The 23,284-nt window shown below is 38.8% G+C and overlaps 1 long non-coding RNA gene across 1 annotated transcript; it reads left to right on the top strand.

The window, feature by feature from the left end:
• Positions 1-807: 807 nt before the first annotated feature.
• LOC124080076 (uncharacterized) lies at positions 808-22,289 on the top strand. The gene is made up of 4 exons (XR_006847574.2): positions 808-871; positions 9,652-9,755; positions 15,890-15,966; positions 22,165-22,289. It is a non-coding gene; the product is annotated as an uncharacterized LOC124080076 (long non-coding RNA).
• The last annotated feature ends 995 nt before the right edge of the window (positions 22,290-23,284 follow it).

Here is a 23,284-nt window from a genome sequence, read left to right as displayed (position 1 = left end):
TCTCATTTCAAATTTGTTGATGACTTTTTCTTAGAGCTCTGTGCCACTCTTAGAATAATGAAAATTATTGAAGTGTTAAAATATACAGGACTCCTGGTTCTTGCTAAAATAGTGTAACAGGTTTATTTTCATGCTATCAACAGAGATAAAACCAGGCAAAATATTTGAGCAACTCTTTTTAGGCATCGGACAGTCGGACAGTGAACATCACTGGCTGTGAGTCTTCTTTTGTTTCTTTCTTTCTTTTTTTTTTTTTTTCATTACTGGGGACTGAGCCCAGGGGGCCTGTTGCATGCTAGGCAAGTGCTCTACCACCGAGCTACATTACCAGATCTCCCCTTTTTGAATTTTTGGATTTATTTTTTATTAATTTTAAATGTGTCATATTTTAAACACATTTTATTTACCAACATAGGCAACTCACACGGGGTGAGTTTCCTTTCATACTGTCTATTTGCCCAAGGCATTTTCCAAACTGTAGGGAAGTGGAACTCAAGCAAAAGTGGCAGTCTTGCTGAGTAGAGGAAATGAAGACAGAAGTTAACGGATGCTGAAGCTGCTGGGACTTGCAGGTTTGAGTATCAGAGAGAAGGCAATTGAAGATAAATAATACCAGAAATCTGTTTAGGAATTTACTCTGGGTCCTTGGCAAATCTTTAGTTGAAGACACACTGAGTGAGACTCTGCAAATTCTAGCTGAGAGCATTTTGTAGGGGCCTAAGAGATGAACAGTGGTTTAGAAGTTGCATCTTTTACTTCTTTTGCGGTACTACCACTGAACCCTTTTTATTTTTTTATTTATTAAGTTGCTGAAGCTGGCCTTGACCTTGTGATCTTCCTGCCTCCAACTACCAAATTGCTGGGATTACAGGTGTGTGCCACTTTGCCCAACTTAAAAATTACATCTGTTAGAGATATCTTGGAGTTCTAATCTAGCCAAAGGAGAGCCATACATTATTTGAGACCCCAGGAAGTCTAGCCTCAGGAGGAGGGACTGTATCCTAGGGATTAGGGACATGCTGTAGTAAAGAGAGCAAAGCTGAATAGATCTGCCTAAAGTCAAAACCCAAGACTCAATAGAATCAAGATGATGCATTAGTAATTGCTTATCAGAACAAAATGCTGCATTTTTTTTTAGAGGAAGACAACTCCAAAATCTCTGTAACATATCACTTCCCCAAAGCCTCCTCTTTTAATACTATCCCTGGGCATTAGGTTCCAATATATGAGTTTTAAAGAGGCATGTATATTTATATCAAAGTAGCACATGTTCAGACATGTGAAGAATCAAATTAAGTATGCAGACCTTCCTTATAATTTGAAACCCTGAAGACTCTCCACATTGATTCTTTTTTTCTTTGGGGCATTTTAGCTTGACTTCAGTGACTAGTGGAACATAGAATGTCTGGGCTTTAGCGGTGGGATTGAATTTCTAATGTAGATTCATAAATTGGTTGTTTTTGAATTATTCTTGATGTCTTGGCTGGACTTTCCTGACCCGTGGTGGAAAAATGTGCCTCCATGTAGAAAGATTGGCCTCCCTAACTAGACCTCAGTATTCTGTGGGTCAGCTGAGAGATGCCAGTTTGAAATATGTCTAAGGGTTCCCTCTCTTAAAGATTGTCATGTGATCTGCCCACTGCAAGGGATTTTGTGGTATTGGGATGGGCAGCGGCAATGCAGGCCGTCAATATTATGTGTATTGCAGGGAGTATCCTAGATGCTATGAAACAGCTTGATGACTGATAATAAAATAGGACCAAACTGTCGTATTTGAGCGAAATTTGTAAACTCTTCAGAAGAAATATTTTTTAGCTCTTCAATTTATGACAAGAACTTACACATTTTGCATAGACAACTTCCACCTGTGTTGCATGTTCAGTTAATTTATTTTTTTTTGCCTATTACAACTGATCTTTAAACTTTTTGATTATATAAGAAACTAGATAAGGTATGAAGAAAAATCATTGGCAGCCCTCTGCTTTTAGCTGTAGTTAGTGATCAGTTAGCATTTTTAGTAGAAACAGTCCAAAGGATAGATTTTTTTCCCCTTTCCTTAAAAAATAAAATTGCTTTCTAATCAGAAAGGAAGCAGAAGTAATCTTTTATTCTGATGACTATTGGACTTGGGGAGATTTACTGTTCTTGGAATAAGCACATTTATTTAATGAGGAAATAAAATCAACATTATTAATTATTTTAAGACAGGAAACATCTTGAATCATGAAAATTCTTAATTCCTGGGTCTTAATCTTTCTCCTGTTTTTAATGGCTGATGGCTCCTCCTGTAGAATTATGCTTCTGCGCCCTTGGAATGCTCTGTAGTTAATTAATAATTTATAGCTGGGTGAAGTGATATGCAGAATAGGAGCAGGTGTTCATCCCATGCTTTGGCTGCGAACATGGTCAGGGAGGTTTTCTTGGTAGAAAAGCTGAGCACTGAGGTAGCCCAGAGGCTAGAGGGCAGAGGCTCCAAGTGGAAGTCACACATGGCCAGCATCCTTTTAGTTTCCTAGTTTGCAGTTTGACAAGATGTCTCATGCAAGGATGAGATGGAATTTCCCGTACTCTGACTTTCCTTTGGATTGCACAGACTCCACAACATTTAATAATTTGAATCCTTGAGAAAAAGCATTTTCTTGAGCCCAGGAAAATTAGCATGCAGTTGAGAAATATATTTTAAACACACAAGCCGGACTCATTAGCTTTTCTTTTCTTCTGATTTTTGGGCTACTTCCATTTTTAGTTTCAGTAAATGAGGAATTTTTTAATGAGTTATGTGATATTTGCTGAAGGTTGTAATTTTGGCAGATGCTAAAAAGAAACAAGTTGTTTTTTTTTCTTTTCTCCTGCCTTTCCCTCCCCATCATCTTCTTATTTGGACAGCATTCTCAAATGGTTGGCCAAAACCAGCAACACAACTGGCTTCTTGAGATGGGCACCTGACAAACTGGCAGAGATTTCCAGGACCCCCAGCTTTCTTTGTTTTGAGCTTTCTCCAAAGAAACACAAGCTTTTCAGAAGGCAGAGTATTGTTCTCAGCAGGGGATTTTCTCCATGGGAAACAAAGCTTGAGGTGAGCTAGGAAGTCATTTGTCCTAATTCCTGTCTCTAGCAGACCAATACCTGGACATATAAGGGTGTGCAGGGTGATCTTTTCAACATGTAAAAATGGCTAAATCGCTTTATTAAAATTATAATGCTTGCTAAAAAAAGTTATACAACAAATAAAAAAGAAAAAGTCAAACACAAAAAATAAATACCCCCTTCCCTCAAATTTCACCATCTATGTGCAGGGATCAGCGAACTTTGCTATAAATGTACAGATGGTAAATATTTTAGCCTCTGTAGGCCAGACTGCCTTTGTCACAGCAACTCTGTAGTTGTAGCATGAAAGCAGCCTTGGATAATATGTAAAGAAATAGGTGTGGCTGTGTTATAAGCTCCAGATTTGGCCTGTGGGCTATAGTTTGCCAACCCCAGTGTAAAGTAACCCTTGTTTACAACTGGTGCACATCATTTCCAAATCTTCTCTTCTTCCTCCCCACTTCTTTGCAGATATAGTCATAGAGGGAAAAAAGCGAAATAATTTTATAGAAATGAAAGCACTTTTATAAAAATGAAAGCTATATTTAGAAATATTTGAAATTCAACTTTACTTGAATTTGACAGGAGAAAATGAACTGAGTGGGGACTGCAGGAACTTCCGGGATTCAGGCCCATTTCTTCACCACTAGTGATTATAGTTCCTAAAATATTCCTCAGAAATAAAGGGAAAAGCATGATGAGAAGGTTGGGTAGCTCTTTCCCTTTTTTTAAAAAAAATTTTTAATTTCAGTTTTCAATTTTGGGTGGGGCAATTGATTTCCTACTGTGACAAATGAGGAAATATGCATTTGTCCACTTCTCATTTCTCTGAATCCTGATGACTCATTTGATTGTTTTAAAATTGCAAAGGCTGAATATTTACACTCTCTTCTTTTTACTTTTTCTTCTTCTTCTCTGTCTCCCCTCCCCTCCCCTCTCCTTCTTCTTCTTCTGGGGCACTTTACCACTAAGCTACAACCTCAGCACCCCCTTTTTATTATTTAATTTGAGACAAGATCTCACTAAGTTGCTAAGGGTCTTGATAAGTTGCCCAGGCTGGCCTCAAACTTGCCATCCTTCTGCCTCAGCCTCCGGAGTACCTGGGATTATGGGTGTCCACTACTGTAACCACAGTGACTTGGGTCCTTTGATTTTAAATAGATGGACTAATGCCCACCTCTAATTCTTTTATCAAGGCTTCTCTATTCTGTTTTTTAAAAAAAGTCAAGCTGTACTTCATTGCCTAGTACTCTCTCTGCACCTCTGCCCCTATGGTACTGGGGACTGAACTCAGGGCCTTGTGTAGGCCAAGCAACACCCCAGTCCGCAGCAACTTTTTACATATGGGTGTTTTGTTTCCTGATTTGCTCTTAGCTTCATAAAAGACAAGTTCTGCTTGTCTAGTCATAGAATTCCTGGGTCACACTTTCTATCAAGTGTTGTGTCATTTTAAAACCCGTTGTTTCCCCACTGATCTTTAGATTGACTGCATATTGTGGTCAAGGATTACTCTTTCAATCCCCATGCCATTTCTTTTGTCCTTTTCTGTTGGAACAGATCCACCTTTATATCCATATGGAGGGATGACTTGACTGTGGATATCAGGCTCCAGCATCTCCCTTTCCCTTGGGATCTTGTAGGCATTATCCCTTTGCCCCCTACCTCTGTGTACTGCTTTCGGGAAGTCTGAGCACAGTTCATTTTTATTCCTTCGGGGTATCATTTTGACCCTGAGATGTCCCCCTCTGATTACTGGCGTGTAATGCAGTTGCTCTTCAGTACTCATGGGATATTTGTTTCAGGATCTCTGAGTATATAAAAATCCATGGATTCTAAAGTTTCTTATATGAAATGACCTACTATTTGCATATATCAGGTGCACATTATCCTACATATTTTAAATCATTTCCAGATTGCTTACAATGCCTAAAACAGTGTAAATGCTCTGAAAAAAAGTTGTTATGATGTATTGTTTAGGGAATAATGACAAGAAAAATGTACTTGCTCAGTACAGACACTACCATTATAGGTCTAACTATATAGAACATGATCCACAGTTGAATCTCGGGTACGGAATCCATGGATGTGGAGAGCTCACTGTACATTCTTGAGAATGTGTCATAGTGTTAATCATTATATACCAGTTTGTCCCTGCTACACTTTGAATCTTAAATGTCCTCCTAAAGCTCCTATACTAAAGACTCGGGTTATCAGCTATTGGCGCACTGGGAGGCGATGGAAAATTTAGGAGGTGGACCCTACTGGAATTTAGGTCTTTGAGGGAATGTCTTTGAAGGCAATATTGGGACCCTGGCCTCTCCTTTTGCTTCCTGGCTGCCTTGTAATAAGCAGCTTCTTCAACCACATTCTCCTGCTATGATATACTGCTGCATTCTCCTGTGGTGACATAGTGCTTCATGACAAGATCAAAGGCAACAGGTCCGAGTAACCTTGGACTGAATCCTGGAGCCAAAGTGAATCTTTCCTCCCTTTCAGTTGTTTATCTCAGGTGATTTGTTACAGTGATAGAAAGCTCACCAACATAGTGCCCATTGTGCTTCAGGTTTAGTTCTCTTTTACATTGTAGGAATTTTCTTCTTTACTGTCTTTTCTTATTCTTACAGAGGTTGTTTGTTCACTTGTTCGTTCCTTCCTTTCTTTCTTTTTAGGAGCACACATTATTGTCTTTTTTCCTGTATCATCTGCTCAATTGCTTGTATAGTTTTTATTTGCTATGATGAACTTAAGGCTCTATTTTTTTGTTGATATTTTGGATTTGATTGTTTTCGTCTTTTTGTCATTCCTACTTATTATTTCTGTAATGATGTTGTTTTGATTACTATTTTTGTTTCTATAGAATCATCCATTACTTATTCATTTCTACATTGGATTATTATTTTATTAAATTCTTGTTCTTCTTAAATTCTGTGAGTTCAAGAGGCACTCATAGGAAATTAGTCTTCTGTTACTTAGATTGTGTATTTTTTTCAATTGTGTTCTTTGTCTCTCCTTCTCCATTTCTTCCTCCTTTCTTCCCTTGATCTCTCTCTTCCTTTGTATTTTTTCCTGTGCTTTAGTGTTGGCCTGGCTGCCATGTCATTTCTTTTTTCTCTTTTTTTCCCCACATTTTTTATTGGTTCACTATACTTGTATATAAGATGGGATTTGTGGTTCTATTTCTTTTTATCTTAATGAAGGTTGGTATGCATGATTTACACTAATATAATAGAGTATAATCAATATTATATGCTACAGATGAATTATCTCTTGCTTTCTACCTCAACTAAGCCACATTTGTCGTTGTCTCTGAAAGACAGAATATTATTTTTTGTGCATTTTTACTTTTATATGATCAGGGTTTGGGCTGAATGACTGGAGTGGTGGAGGAGAGTTCTGCTGTGGATAGACAAAGCCTTTCTTGCAGCCCTTCACTGTCCCATAGCAGGATAACCTCTGCCTATGGGTGTTCTATTTCCAAGTAGGGAGGAAGCTGGGGGTTTTAGGAATTCTCTATTAATCCCTGGTGGTTTTCTCGCCTCTCCTGAGATCTTGATGTCTTGTAGTGGCAAATACATGCTTCTTCTCTTGAGGATTTCTTCCCTAACTTTTCCTGGGCTGCCTAGACCCCTTACAACATACTTCTCTCCAAATTAGAGGTGTGAGGAGTTAAGAACTGTCTGTATTCACTTTCTTTCTGTCATATCCTTTTAAAAAGTGGGGATTAAGTTATAAGTCTATAATTGTTTTTGCTGTACAAAAAACATCTTCAAAATCTCAGTGGTTTACAACCACACATATTAATTTTCATGCTTAGGAGTTTGTAGGTAAGTTATGGTTTAGACTGGGCTCGGCTGGGCCAGGCTGGACTCCAGGCTTTTCAGTCTGGTTTAGGGATGCTCCATATTTTCATCCTGTGGTCCATGATGGAAGGGAGCTGCTACATGGTGGGATCACAACAGCATAAAAGCCCAAGTTGAGACACACAAGCACATTTAAGAACCCATGTTTAGGGCTGTAGCTGTAGCTCAGTGGCAGAGGCCTTGCCTAGCATGTATGAGGCACTGGGTTCAATCCTTAGCACCACATAAAAATAAACAAATAAAATAATGGCATTCTGTCCATCTTACAAAAAACAAACACCCCCCCCCCCCATGTTTGCTTCATGTCTGTGACCACATTCTTTTGGCTCAAGCAAGTCACATGGTCAAGCCTAATCCCTGGGAGGTAGCAGCAACAACATGTGGCAAAGAACAAGGATGTAAAATAGGTGTTGTTTTTTTTTGTTTCGGTTTTTTTTTTTTTTTTTGTGCTAGGGATTAACTCAGAGCCTTGTGCATGCTAGGCAAGTACTCTAAGCACTGAACTACATCCCTAACCCAAGGATGTAAACTTTCATTAGTGGGAGGCTATAAAGAATTGGGATACTTTTTCTAATGGACCTCAGAAACTCCATACGTCTTTTGAAATTCTTCCATGTCTTTCATTTGCTGCCACTTTTGAAATTTAGGGCAGGAACTTGTGCCGCTTTCCCTTGGTTTAAATTTGGATAAAATTTTCTTTTGATTTATAAACATGTCTTTATTTTATTTTATTATGATTAGGGGATAGGCCAGTGCAGTGGTGCATGCATATAATCCCAGTGACTTGGGAGGTTGAGGCAGAAAGATTGCAAATTCAAGGCCAGCCTGTCAGTTTAGCAGGATTTTGCCTCAAAATAAAAAATAAAAAGGGTTAGGGATGTAGCCATGTTGTAGAGAACCCCTGGCTTCAATCTCTAGTACCAAAAAAAGAAAAAAAAAACAATTTAGGAAATGATCATTACACATCACACATCTATATGCAGAAGTCCCTTTCAACTCTGGGTTTTAAGTACAGGAATTTCCTAATTACAAACCAAACCATCTGTTCCTCTGATTGGAATTGTGGCTCAGTGCTGCTCCCTGGGGATGCCAGGCCCATAATACATCATTTTGGGTTTGACTTCTCCTATTTCCTCTGGGTATCTTCTCTGTTTGAGTATGGTATTTAAATGTTCAAAAACGAGTACCACGCATCTTCAGGGTGTAAATAAAGTGGATGGTATTATAAAGGGGATAAAGTGATATATTTACTTTCACAATTTTTACTTACTAACAAGTCACTAGAAAGGTGATTCAGGGTTCTGGGTGGATATGGGTATATGAGTGGATTTGCTGGCTGATGAGTTCTACTGGTGATCAGCCCCTCCCTGGACTTTTTCCACTGGGGGAACCTCAGGATCTGGAGCTGGAATTATTGAAATATCTGGTATGAAGGGGCTGAAAGTGTACAGTGTACACATTCTTAAATTATAATATGCTATAAAACATATAGTATATTCATTGAGGGTCTAGTGTCCTAGGTGTTGGACACTATAGTTCAAAAACTGCAGAAAACTCTCAAAACTCCCACCACAGGTTGGAGATGGTAGTACCTGGATGTAAATGAATGGAAGAAGGTTCTAGTACCTCAAATTGTGGACTTGGCCAACTTTGCTATTTTGATAATACTCTGGGCTTTGGATCCTCAGGCTGTCTGTCTATCAGGCCGGCAAAATCTTTTGTTGCATTTGGCTTGTCCACTCTGAGCTTGTTCTTGGTCTTGGTTTTCATCCTTCACAACTGGTTCTATTACTCCATTTACTTCTCATATTCTAAAAATGTGTTGATATCTCTAATCTTATTTGTTCTGCATTAGTTTTTACAAATTACCTTAGCAAGTTCTTAAATTTCTTAAACCCAGGGGGATTTCAGAAGAGAGCAGAGATAAATGCATTTATTCAGGCCACCATGTTTAGCTTTTATGTCTTACCTCCCTGTGCTTCTCTTTCATAGGTCACCTTTGCTCTCTTCTCTGTTTAATTGGTTCATAATCATCCCTCATAGTCCAGTTGAAATCTTCCTGTCCCCTACCCTCTATCTTACTCATACTTGTAGAAGCCTTGATTTAGCACCAATTATGTGCTTGCTAATGTGCTTGGTACTGAGGTTACACAGATGAAAAGATTTTGTTCTTGATTCCAGTTTACTGTCTAGTGGAGAGACTGTCCAGTGAGTAGCATTGGTTAGACATTCAGGTAGTGAAATTACTTTAGATAAATACCTGGGAGCACACAAGTGCTGCTTTGAACTGAATGTCTGTGTCTCCTCAGTATTCACATGTTGAAACCCTAACTTTCAATGTGATGATATTAGGAGTTGGGGAGTTTGGGGGAGGTGATTTGGTCATAAGTGTGAAACCCTCATGAATGGGACTTATAAAAATTAATCTAGTTAGCTTATGTGCATGTTTATCATAATGATTCCATTTTTATATGTCATTATAATGTACCAATTAAAAAAATAGAAGGAGACTAATAGAGTTGAGGAAGGGGGTCAGGAGGAGGGAGCAAGGAAGAAAAAGCAGAAGTACTGGGAAATGAAATGGAGTAAATTATGTTGTGTGCATATATGAATGTGCCACAATGAGCCCTGCTATTATGTATAATTATAAGGCACTAATAAAAACATGAAGAAAAGATCCAATAGAGCTCATGTCTCCTACCAGGTGAGGGCAAAATGAGAAGGTCCCTTTTATGAACTGGAAGAGGGCCCTCTTCAGACTGTGACCACTCTGGAAACTTGACCTTGGACTTCCCAGCCCCCAAAACTGTGAGTAGTAATTTTCTATAGTTTAAGCCATCCTATCTATGGCAGTTAAGGACAGCAGATTGAACTGCCTAAGACAAGTGCCTGGAAGAATGGAAAAGCCTTCCTGAGGGAGGCAGCCTTTGGGTAACCCTAAGAAGGTGTTTGAGGCAGAGGGACCAGCAGGAGTTAACAACAGGGCGTGAGAGAAAGCATGGACCCAGGTTCATTGAACTAGCTCAGTGTCACAGAATTCCAAAGTCATTTCCTTCCTTTGCACCCCCACTGTCATTTTAAAATTTATTGCTTTACCATTTTTTTATGTGCGAAATCCAAATGTGGCCAAGCCTCTAGTCTCAGTTTTTAATATCCAAACACAGTCCTTCAACTATAATTTCTAAGATTTACAGATCCCTGAGGAAAAAGGGCCCTGTCTGTCTTACTTGCCCCCACATTGACCCAGTTCTTTTCTTTTCCTGTGCCCAGGCACTCTGCAGAGGATTGCTGTGTGTGACGGACTTTTATTGCAGGCTTGCGGGAAGAAACTCAGGAAGAAACAGGGAAGACGGCTCAGTCTATAAGCCAAGGCAAAGTCCTTTCTTTTTCCTGCAGGTTTCTGTCTGCAGTCATGTAGCTGGGGCTCATTCTCCCATCTGTATAAATTTCCCCTTTTCTTTTCTCACTTGAGTTTCCTAAACTTCCTTCCTTTTGAGTTTCTAGGGGAAATCACCCAAATTCAGTTTCAATTTTCCTCATTGAAATTGATTGCTTCCGTGTGGGTTCTTACAGGATTGTCTTCCGTAATCAAGCAATTCTTGCCTACCATCTTTCAGCTGTGGACTTGTCAGTCTTCTCTACTGGATATAAACTCCCTCAGGTTGAGCGGTTGACTTATTTATATTTATGTAACAAAGCATACATAATGTTTCACTCATAGTAATTATTCAAATAAATCACTCTACACGTATTGCTGAGAGCTCAGGGCTTTGCAAAGATAGGATTGCTTTTTAATGCATGGTGTTTTCTTCAGGTTCAGGCAAGTCAGTTTGATTCTTTAGTTGCTCCTGATACAAATTCTTCTAGTCAGTGACAAATGATGGAGGTAAATGCTGTATGACACTCACAAATTTATCTGTGCTTCCATTTCCTGAAGTGTCAGGATGGGGGTTAAGGATCTCTTCTGCCTATCCTATCAGGGGTGGATCTGTAATGGACAAAGAACTTGTCAAGGGCTCTTGCAAAAGCCAAAGATCTGAGGTGGATGGGTTGAAATTTGGGGTGTATGTGAGGCAGTGGTAAAGGGGTACTCATTGGCATGGATGTGCTTTTCCCCAGGGGACTAAAATATTATGGGAACTTCACATCTCCCCTGTTTCTCTGTGATAGTTTGTTCTTACCAATGACTAGAGGGATTTCTTAGACTTTCCTCTGATATTCATTGGTTGAGAGCATCAGGATTTAATTTGGCCAGTTTTACGAGGAATCTTTTAGTCAACTGGGGTTGACCGGGGTTGACTGGTGGTTCTTCCTATGAAGGACTTTAATGACAATTTCTGGTTGTCAGTCTTGACAAGTTGCATGGTGGATTGAGAAGTCTCATTAATAACACTTGTTATTGTTGGGTTTTCTGATCAATAACGAATAATAATCCAAATGACATGGTAATCATTATTATTTGTAGGCATTCTTGTTTTAGAAAAAACAGTTTTATTTTTTTTTTATTTAACAGACTTAAGTATTTTGACTAAAATGTCTTTTTTAGAAATATGACCAGAGCTCTTTGATGAAATGCTTGGATCTCAATCAGTAGGAAGGATATACTTTAACTTCTGAGAAGGGGTTTCCTTTTCTAAAATCTATAATTTGCCTCTGCCCCACTTCATCTTGCAGAGCCACATGTGATGTAGATTTCTGAGCGCTAGTTGGAGACATGCTTAGTCAATAGTCATTCTCATGGGAAATCTCCCCATGTGTGGCCTGATGCTAAGGTTAACATCTGGCAGGAGATTTTTAGAAATACTTGTAACTTCCATTGTGTGGGGGGCAGAGCTCCAGACTCCAGTGAGTTTAGGCTGTTGGTAGGGCAGCCCTGGGCTGTGCCAGCTTCTCTCACTGTTCTTTGGACTGAGAAGGTGGTTTGGATTTCCCAAATGTGCTCAATTCCAGGGGGAGAAAACAGCTTCCAGATGAGCTAGTATCCTTTCTAAACCGAGTGACACAAGTCTTCTCAAAGTTGCTTTACAATCAAGTAATGAGGCAATTTGTTCTAATAGTAAGTCAGTTTGACATAGAAGAATGTTAAATTATAGCAATGTCTACATGACTTAAAACTCCCCTTCCATAATATATTGGTATGCGATGTTTACTATGGGCTGTGAGATTTCTCTTCTAAGATGGGTGACCTGAGTCCCTTATTTGGGGAGAATTAGCAGCAATAGGAATAGAGATGGTAGGAAGGTGGTGTGTCAGTCAGGCCTGGAGTATAATTGCGGGGGCTGGCAACTTCAAAATCTGAAATCCTCAGGCAGGCTGGTAGACTGGAAGCTCAGGCAGGAGTTGTTACTGTGTGTATAATTGTCCTCTCTCATTCTTTGTTTTGCTTCTTACAGTTTCAGTTACCCACAGTCAAACATGGTCAGAAAATATTGACTGGAAAGTTTCAGAAATAAACAACTCATAAGTTTTAGATCTCATGTCATTCTGAAATGTGAAATCTCTCTGTCCTGCTCCATCCTGCCCAGGATGTGGATCATCCCTTTGTCCAGATTTATGCAGATTGACTATTGTGGTACTGTGGTGCTTGTGTTCAGGTAACTCTTAGTTTACTTAATAATGGCCCCCAAACCCAAGAGTACTGTTGGTATCAATTCAAATATGCCAAAAAGAAGCTGTAAAGTGACTCCTTTAAATGAAATTTTAAAAAACTTTGTTAGCCTTCTGTTACTATAATAATCTGAGTTAATCAACTGGGAAAGAGACAAGGGTTTTTGGCTCATAGTTTTGATTTTGGGTTTGTGGCAAGGCAGCTCATCATGACAAGGAGCACTTGGTGGAGCAAGGCTGCTCACATCATGGCTGGGAAGTGAAAAAGAGAAGAGGAAGGGCTGGGGTCCCACTGTCCCTTCAAGAGCATACCCCCGATGACCAGAAGACCTCCTGCTAGGCCTCACCTCTTATAGATTTCTACCACCTCCCAAGAGCCCCAAGCTGAGAACCACACCTTTAACATATGGGCCTTTGGGGACATTCCAGATCTGAACTATGGCAAATATAGTAAGATATTTTGAAAGGGAGAAACCACACTCACAGCCTTCTATTACAGTATATCATTATATTTTCTTCTATTTTATCATAATTTATTATTTTTAATCTGCCTAATTTATAAATTAAGCTTTATCATATGTGCATATGCATAGGAAAAAGTGTAGTATACATAAGATTTAGTACTATCCATGGTTTTGAGTATCTACTGGGGGTCTTGTGTTGTATCTTCTACAGATAAAGGGAGACTTCTGCAGTCTTAAGACTGAATTTCTTCTTCTAGGAAAACTTAGCATTTGCTCTTAAGTTCTTCAACCAATTGGATGAGGCCTACCCACATCATGGAGGATAATCTTTACTTAGTCAACTGACTGCAGATGTTAACCACTTCTACATAATAACCTAATTACAGCAACACTTAGATTAGTGTTTAATTGAATAATGGGTACTAGTGTCTAGCCAAGTAGACATGTAGGTAAAGCTGGAGTTTTTCCAGGGGGCAGCAGGAAAAAGAAGAAAAGGAAATCTGGACGTTTTAGGCAGACTCTTCTGGTATGGTGGAGAATCAGCAGGGAATTGAAGATGTGGACATCAGAGCCATCATTCTGGGACTGGGGAGGAATGAAGAACAAGCTAGTTGGCTGCAATGCATGAATCAATTCGCATTATCTAATGAGTTTCTATTAAAAAACAAATTTTGGTATTTCTAAGATCAAGAGAGCCTTTTGGGGAAAGAGGGTGACTACTGCTCTGGGTTGTAAAATCTGAATGTTAGAAATGTTTTTGGCTGAACAACTAACAAGAAGAAAAGCTTCCTCTGACTATAGTTTATTGAAGGAACACAGTGAATTCACTGACTTCTTTTTGAAACTTGAAAGAAGGAGACTTTAATAAAAATTAATGAAGCCAAGAGAAGGGGAATGGAGATTCATTGCCCAGAGGTCATTATTACTCATATAAGATATGTAAAAGTGTTGTTATTGACTAAGGTATACTGGTTAGCTTATTGTTGTATATTAGTAGCTGTAAGAGAATTTATTAAAAGTTTATTTAGAACCTTATTCCCTCAATTCTATTGTTCTCAAAATGTCTTCCTGTCTTATAGCTGAAAGTTCTAACAGATATTTCGAGAACCCAACCATCTGTATCTGGGAGGGATTCTGCTGTTAGTTCCTCTATGTATAAGCAGAAGCATTAAATCCATCATTGTGCATATGATAAAGTGTATCTAATGGGACATTGGAAAAGATTTATGGTTCAATTATTAATGTGTTAGTATTATCGATACATTTAACAAAACTCATTTCCCTTCAATAAAAGACAACCATTAGCCCTTTCTAAACTGAGCATGTCAACCTTGGTAGTTTAAGTAGACTTATTTAGTTGTCGCTTAATGCTGAGACTTATAGTATTCTCCTGTTTAGCATCCCATCTCCCCAACTGCTTCCATCTGGTTTTCTTCTCTAATAAAAGAAGAAGAATAGAATGTTGTCTTCCTTCATTTTCTTCTGTGATACTTCCTGATAATGGCCTTTAAGGGAGAAAACATCATATATTTGGCTGTAGGTCGTTGCCAAGTCTTTAGTTTTTATAGTTGTAATGGACATCAAATACAGGTGTGGCAAAATAAAATGTACAAGCTGCCTTGTAAAACTGTCTCAATTTCTGCTTATTATTTCTAAAGCATGTGTACTTTTTGTAAAATTTTATTCTGGTTAAAAATTTAAAAGGGAGCTACTTGTAATGACTTCAGCATTAACTTGAGATGTAGTAGGTCTATAAAACAATCATTCAGATGCTATTAAAAGTATATGAATAATAAAACGACTATGATGAAAAAGTTTTAAAAGTAACATGGCCTTGGTAGCTCCCCCTTTATAGAGATCCTTCTCAGGGGGTGGGTTTGTTATATTCTGGCTGTCATGGGCAATTAAATGTTCTTTGGGAATCAGGGAACCTGGACCCGCATTTCTCTTCTCTTATTAGGAGTGAATGCTGTGGAGCATTTTTCTGGGTTGTAAATGGCAACAGAGCATAATACAATAATATTCCTAAGAAATCAGCTTAGATTACTTTGTTTACATGAGATGTTTATGAGGGTGCAAGTTTTCTGAGTTATTAGTAGAAGTCAAAGGCACTAATAGTCTAGAGCCATGATATGGGATGTAATGGAACCACTCTGGATTTTGGAGCAAAATAATCCCAGATTTGAATCTAGGTCCTGCTGTTTAGGAGCTTTGCAACCTGGGCAAATTACTTAAGTTATCCATTAGTTCCTCCTTTTATAAGATGGGATTAATACTAATGCCTATTGCAGGGAGCTACTGGGAGAATTACTGAAGATAACACATACAGGGTGAAGAGTATATGCTTGCTAATGTATTTGGTGCTTACTAATATTAGTTCCCTTCCTCCTCCTTCTTCATATCATTAATGCTCTAATATAGTGTCTGTGATACTTAATTGGTATCACTATTTAGTGGATGTCTTTTCATAGCTGTGAAACAAAACTGATGTTTGAGATCACAAAAACATTAATGGCTTTCTGTGGTGTTATGAAGTTCAGGAAAGCCGCATTGATCAAGAATCATGAGATCCTTAGACAAATTCTACCAAAGCAGTTTCTTCTGCTGTGTGTGTGTGTGTGTGTGTGTGTGTGTGTGTGTGTGTAAGTGACTGTCCCTTGATATCTGTAGGGACTGGTTCCAAGAACTCCTGTGATTACCAAAATCTTCAGATACTTAAGTCCTTTATATAAAACGCAGTTGCATATAACCTATGTGTACCCTCTGGTATATCTTTTCCTCCCCCACCCTCTTTCTCTCAGTACTGGGGATTGAACCCAGGGGCACTCTACTGCTGAGCTACATTTTTTAAAAAAAATTTTTTTGAGACAGGGTTTTGCTAAGTTTCCCAGGTTGGCTTTGAATTTGGAATCCTCCTGCCTCATCCTCTGTTGTCTCTGGGATTACAGGTATGTACTATCAAGCCTACCTCTCCTCCAATATAGTTTAAATCATCTCTAGATTAGTTATAATAACAGGTGTAATGTACATACTATGTAAATAGTTGTTATGGCATATTGTTAAGAAAATAATGACAAGGAAAAACAAAAAGATTTGTATGTGTCCAGCAGAGATGTGGCATTCTTAGATACAACTACATAGTACATGCCAGCAACAATGTAACATTTTTGATTCATATTTGGTTGAATCCATAGATATGTGGATATGGAGGACTTATGGTGTATATATATATATATATATATATATATATATATATATATATATATATATATATATATATAACCTATACACACATACATACATACAAATATATACACACATACATACATACAAATATATACACACATACATACACATATGCTCACATACTCATACATATATAAAGATTATGTTTAGAAAAGTACACAAATTCTAAGTATATAGCACAAATAAATAATCACAATGTGAGTTCTGTGTAATTACCACTCAGAGAAAGATATAGATATCTACCACTGCCCCACAAAGAGCCCCACAATTTCAAATTCTGACTTTTCATACTATTAACTGGTTTCCTCCATTTTAAACCTCATAAAAATTGAAGTATACCATTTTTGGTGACTGGCTTCTTTTGCTCAACATTGTTTAATGAGATTCATTCATGCTGTTTCCTATGTAGAACTTGTTCCATGCACTTGCGTTGTATTCCATTGTGAATATGTGTATACATCCATTATTGGTGGATATTTGGGAATTTTCCAGCTTTGCCTCCTAAAATTAGTACAGCTATGAATATTTTGGTATGGACTTTTGGTGAACACATATATATATTTCTGTAGGGTATACACCTTGTAGTAGAATTGCTGACATATAGGGGAGGCATGGGTTCAATTTTAGTTTATATTGATAGTTTGTGCTCATTTTTAGTAGAGCTTTCTAAATAGTTTTCCAAGGTGGCTGTACCTTATAATCATCACACTTGGATTCCTAGAAAGAGTGTGTGTGTGTTCCAGTTCTTCTCTCTTGTGTCACACTTGGTATAGTCAATCTTTTTCAATTTTAGGTATTCTGATGGGCAGAGTGTGTTATCTCATTGTGATTTTATTTGAATTTTCTTGATGGCTAAGGAGGTTGAACACCTTTTATTTTGTTTACTGACCATTTAGATTTTCTCTTTCTCTTTCCTTCTTCCCTCACTCCTTCCCTTCCACAGTCTTTGGATGCTCATGTATTTTAGGTTTTGTGTGACTGCTCTGTAGGCCTATATACTAGTTGAATTGGGCTGTTTGTTAAAATTGGAAAATAACTGACTCAGAGAGGACAACCCACCCCTTGTGGAAAGAGCTGGCTTGGGAGTTGGCATCTGTGTTCTGCTCTCAGGTCTGTCTGTCCTTGTGAGGCTCTTTTGTGATTACATATTTTTGGTAGGACATTCACCATGTCCTCACTACCTATTGAACATTCTGCTTCAAGTGATCTGGAATAGTGATTACAAAGAATGGGGCTCAGAGCCACTTTGGTGTGTGGATAGTCTGTCCTCTAACCTTACTGTTTGTTATGGTTTGGATGTGAAGTGTCCCCCCACAAAACTCCTGTGTTTATGCAGGAATGTTCAGAGGTGAAGTGACTGAATTAGCTGTAACCTAATCAGTCCGTCCTAGTTTGAATGGACTGACTGGGTGGTAATTGTAGGTAGGTAGAGTGTGGCTGGAGGAGTTGGGTCATTGGGGTGTGCCCTGGAAGAGTACATTTTCCCTGTGGTTATTCCTCTTCCACCCCCTTCTCCCTTCTATCTCTCTCTCTCCACCCCTACCCCGTCTCTCCCTCTTCCTCCTGGTTGCCATAAGGTGAACATGGAAGAACTACACCAATATTGTGCTGAGTTGAGGAAGGCAGACACAACAGACTGATTCTATTTTTATCAAGTCCAAGGATAGGCAAAATGAATTAGAGGTAATAGAAGTCAGAAAGTGATGGCCTCAGGAAGGAGTGATTTCCTGTGCAGTTTCAAGAGGAAACTTGGTGGGATGTTGGAAATGTCCTAAACCTTGCATTGAACTGTTATGGAGTGTGTATGTATACAGGAAAGGCATAGATTACTTTATGCGCTTTACTACAGGTATGTGTTTGTTAGTTTTCTGTTATTGTCATAATATACCTGAGACAAACAACTTAAAGATAGGAAAGGATTATTTTGGCTCATAGTGTTGGAGGGTTTAGTCCCTGGCTGGTTGACTCCATTGCTTTTGGGCCTGTGAAAGCACAACATATCATGGCAGGAACACTTGCAGAGGAAACCTCTACTTCACAGTGGCTGGGAAGCAAAGAGAGAGAGAGAGTGGAAGAGACCAAGGTTCAGCAATCCCCTTCAATGACCTAAGACCTAAGACCCTCCTCTGGGTCCCACCTCTTAAAGGTTTCACTGTCTTCTTTTTTTTTTTTTTTTTTTTTTAATTTTTTATTGTGGGTTGTTCAAAACATTACAAATTTCTTGACATATCATATTCCACACTTTGATTCTAGTGGGTTATGAACTCCCACCTTCACCCCATACACAGATTGCAGATTCACATCAGTTACACATCCATTGATTTACAAATTGCCATACTAGTGTCTGTTGTGCTCCGCTGCCTTTCCCATCATCCATCCTCCCCCCTCCCCACCTCTCCCCTCCCCTCCCCTCCTCTCTCTCTACCCCCTCCACTGTATAACCCTGAGGGTCTCCTTCCATTACCGTGCAATTTACCTTCTCTCTCCCTTTCCCTCCCACCTCTCATCCCTGTTAAATGTTAATCTTCTTCTCCTGTTCTTCGTCCCTACTCTGTTCTTAGTTACTTTCCTTATATCAAAGAAGACATTTGGCATTTGTTTTTTAGGGATTGGCTAGCTTCACTTAGCATAATCTGCTCTAATGCCATCCATTTCCCTGTAAATTCTATGATTTTGTCATTTTTTAATGCAGAGTAATACTCCATTGTGTATAAATGCCACATTTTTTTTATCCATTCGTCTATTGAAGGGCATCTAGGTTGGTTCCACAGTCTTGCTATTGTGAACTGTGCTGCTATGAACATCGATGTAGCAGTGTCCCTGTAGCATGCTCTTTTTAGGTCTTTAGGGAATAGACCAAGAAGGGGGATAGCTGGGTCAAATGGTGGCTCCATTCCCAGCTTTCCAAGAAATCTCCATACTGCTTTCCAAATTGGCTGCACCAATCTGCAGTCCCACCAGCAATGTACAAGTGTACCCTTTTCCCCACATCCTCGCCAGCACTTGTTGTTGTTTGACTTCCTAATGGCTGCCAATCTTACTGGAGTGAGATGGTTCACTGTCTTCTAATAGCGACACAGGATGGTAACCAAGCCTTTTATACAGGGCTTCTGGGAGACACTACCTAACCATAGTATGTGTATGTCCTCCTTCCCCGGGGAAAATAAAATGACCATATAGCTTCTTGCTCATTCACATGTGTATGTGTGTGTGTGTGTGTGTGTGTATATATATATATATATATATATATATATATATATATATATATATATATAGAGAGAGAGAGAGAGAGAGAGAGAGAGAGAGAGAGAGACCGCCAGATTTCTATTGGAAAAGAGCTTTAAAACTGATGATATCAAAAGTGCATCACTTTTTACATTTCTAAAGTTCACAGGTTGTAGCAGTGGTACACTTTAATTACACCACTTCTCTTAAATCCATAGTTGAAAACATATTCAAAGATAGATTTTCAACCACAAAGGAAGAGTCAGTGTCTCTGGTAGTACTATTTGTTCATTCCATAAAGTGACTAAGAGGGTGAGTGAAAACTGGAATCCAGCCCCTAGGCCACTTACCAAGCTCAGCCTCTGGAGACAGAGCCTGCCTATACTGCCACTTTTACTAATTTGCACAAATACACTTGATCTAATTTGCACATATCGATAATATCCCGGTGAAAAGTTGATATTTACAGTGGAACATTAAGTTTCAAGGCTAAGAATGTGTTTGGTGATCTTTGGAACAGAAGCCAGTCTCTTCCTGGGTCTTTGCAGTCTAAGGAATGTTTTATAGAATAGAACAGGAAGAATCAATACCAATTCCCTCTCCTTACTTTTCACATGTGCATTGCACAACCCTTGGTTGGCCTACTAATGGCTTAATGGGGAAGAGCCATTTGGAGTTTGGGAAAGAACGAGTTTTGCTGACCTAAGAGACCTATACTTTTAGCTGGGGCTCCTAGGAAAAGATTGAGTTCATCTGACTTTTAAAGAGGTCAGGGCAGCTGTCACTCTTAGGAGAGCACATGAGTGGAAAGTGGGAAGAAGCATCTAATTGTATCTATCCTAGCTGAAATGCCAATGTCCAGGAAGGAAAGCAATAGCAAGGCCTAAAAGCAGATTGAAATCTAAAAAGACATTTTTGTAGATAAAAATTTTAGGTTGCATTATCCACCAGAAAAATAGATTATCAAGACTTATCTCTTTCCCAGCTCTGTAAAATTAAAGCTTAAGCGTAATGAAATATTCATACACAATGGACTGATGCTCCATTTGTACTCGCCTTTTCTAATATGGTATGAGATACACGAGAATTATAGGCAGGTGTGACATTTTCTCAATCACAATATAAGACTGATCTAAACAACATGTTTTAGTAAGTCCACTTAATGATTGATCATATCATTATGGCTTTAGTTTAAGAGAAAAGAACCTGGTACCTATTTTGTCTTTCAGATATATTTGAGTAAAATTTGCATTTAAACATGCATATAATTTTCTACATTAATCATTTGTTTTGCTCATAAGACTCTTGTTGGAGGAAGTTGCTTTGTAGCATTTTTTTTTGGCTTGAGCAAATAAAAGGTTTATTAGATTGAAACAAAAATACCCAGAGTGGATCTTGTTAGGTATGTCTTTATCCAGTGTTGTATAGTAAAGGATTTGACTGTCCTTTGTCTCTGGCTCCTGGAAGGTAATCTCTAAATTCTTTTTTTTTAATTTAATTGATTTTATTTTTTAAATACATGATGGCAGAATGCATTACATTTCTTATTACACATATAGAGCACAATTTTTCATATCTCTGTATACAAAGTATGTTCATACCAATTCGTGTCTTCATACATGTACTTTGGATAGTGATGTCTATCACATTCCTCCATCATTGCTAACCCCCTGCCCCCTCTCTTCCCCTCCTACCCCTCCTACCCCTCTGCCCTATCTAGAGTTCGTCTATTCCTCCCATGCTCCCCCTCCTTACCCAACTATGAGTCAGTCACCTTATACCAGAGAAAACATTCGGCATTGTCTTTTTGGGATTGGCTAACTTCACTTAGCATTATCTTCTCCAACTCCATCCATTAACCTGCGAATGCCATGATTTTATTGTCTTTTAATGCTGAGTAATATTCTATTGTGTATATATGCCACATTTTTTTTATCCATTCATCTACTGAAGGGCATCTAGGTTGGTTGCCCAGTTTAGCTATTGTGAATTGTGCTGCTATAAACATTGATGTGGCTAGCTTTGTAGCATTTTTAACTCAGCCCTCTTAGAGAAATGGAGAAATTCATCTCTACCATAAATTCCAGATATTAGGACCACTTTGTTCTTTAGGAGAACAATCTGAGCCCAGTTTTGCTAGCCAATCCTATTAGGATCCTATTAGTTTTTTTCTCCTTGAGCATATCCCTCGAATTGTTGATGAACTCCTGATTTGGTCAAGTTTCCTTCAGTTAAAAGTAACAGGGATCCACTTCAAAGTGGCAGAAGCAGACAAAGTAATCTAAGGAGAAGATCCTAGCCATGAAATCTAGATTCCAGTTTCAGATTTCTGGGGGAGACCAGTCTGACCCAGGTTAAGCCAGGTGGCCAGCCCTGACCCTATTAGCTTTGACTGGGTGGCAGAACCACACAGTACTACTATAGTTACAGGGTCCACTCACAGGAGGGTTAATTGTACGCAGAGCAGAGATTGGCAGGTGTGGGGAAGATACTTCCAGAGGTGTTCACTGTAAAGCTCAGGAGCTCATCGTGTTAGTAATTCGCCTTCCCTTCACTCATAGCAACTATCAAGCTAAGGAGTGTCTCTATTGGCTTGTTGCTTTTAGAAGAGATATTGGAGGAAGTTCTTGATGATACTGGGACTTCCAGATTTCTTCTTTTTTTCTCCATTGCAGAAAGCTTCAGGCTCAAGTTCACCCATGGTGATGTTTTGCATAGAAAATCACAGTACTGGAGGAGATGGCCAGGCCCAGGATGAAACCCTTTTTGATTTTGGAAAACATTTGTTTTACATTGCCCATGTGCCCATATTTCTCTGAAAATAAATTTCTTCTTTCTTTAAATTTTAAAATTTGAAAGGAATAGTGTGATTTTTTTCACTTATGTCTGAGTTTACTCTTCTTTGTGAGCCTGGAATTTTAAAAAGTGACATAAATTGAATGGGGAGACCAGGGTTCTTGGGAACAAACTGGTTGTGTTCAGCCTGGCTGGCTCAGTGATCTTGGTGATTGAAAACATACATCATTTTTCATTTATTAGTAAGCTTGATCCTGACAATGACATTCAGAGACTTTCAAAAATATTCATAATTGTGGTTTATTCTGTTGAGCTCCTGGGGCAAGATTGGGGCTTTCTAAATCCTTGATTTCTACTTTCTGGTCTTAAAATGGAGTTGAGATTTTCACAGCACTTCCACTTGTTTTGCTCAGGGGAGGACCCCCACTTCATGTTCCTAAGACTCTGGGCACTGACACATGTCAGCCCACTTATTCCTGTGGTTGTTGAGGTAAGCATAGTCCTAGAACCAAAACTGAGTAAGAAATCCTTGATCATAAAAGACCTTGTGGGAATTGAATATATAACTTAGTTTGTTCAGTTGACCATAAAAATACCATAAACTGAGTAGTTTTAAAAATTGACAGCAACTTATTTCTCACAGTTCTAGAGGCTGGAAATCCTACAATTAATGCAATGGCTGGTTGGGTGTCTGGTGAGGCCTGGTTTCTGGCTAACAGACAGGGCCTCCTTGCTGTGTTCTCACTGGTAGAAATGGGGAGGGTCTCTTTCTGGAGTTTTTTCCCCCTAGAGTCATTTATCCCATATATTTTTTTGGTGCATTTGATTATACATAATAGTGGGATTTGTTGTTACATATTTGTGCATGCACATAACATAATTTGGTCAATTTCATTCCCCAGTATCTTCTCTTTTCGTCTACTCCTCCTTCCCCTGGTTCCCTTCCTCTACTGGTCTCCCTTCTATTTTCATGAAGAACTCCCACACCTTTTTTTTTCT

This window comes from Marmota monax, unplaced genomic scaffold (genome assembly GCF_021218885.2).
Source record: "Marmota monax isolate L192 unplaced genomic scaffold, Marmota_monax_Labrador192_F-V1.1 WCK01_AAM20220418_F8-fsc00265, whole genome shotgun sequence".
Lineage (NCBI taxonomy): Eukaryota > Metazoa > Chordata > Mammalia > Rodentia > Sciuridae > Marmota > Marmota monax.
This window is presented reverse-complemented; position numbering and strand designations above follow the sequence as displayed.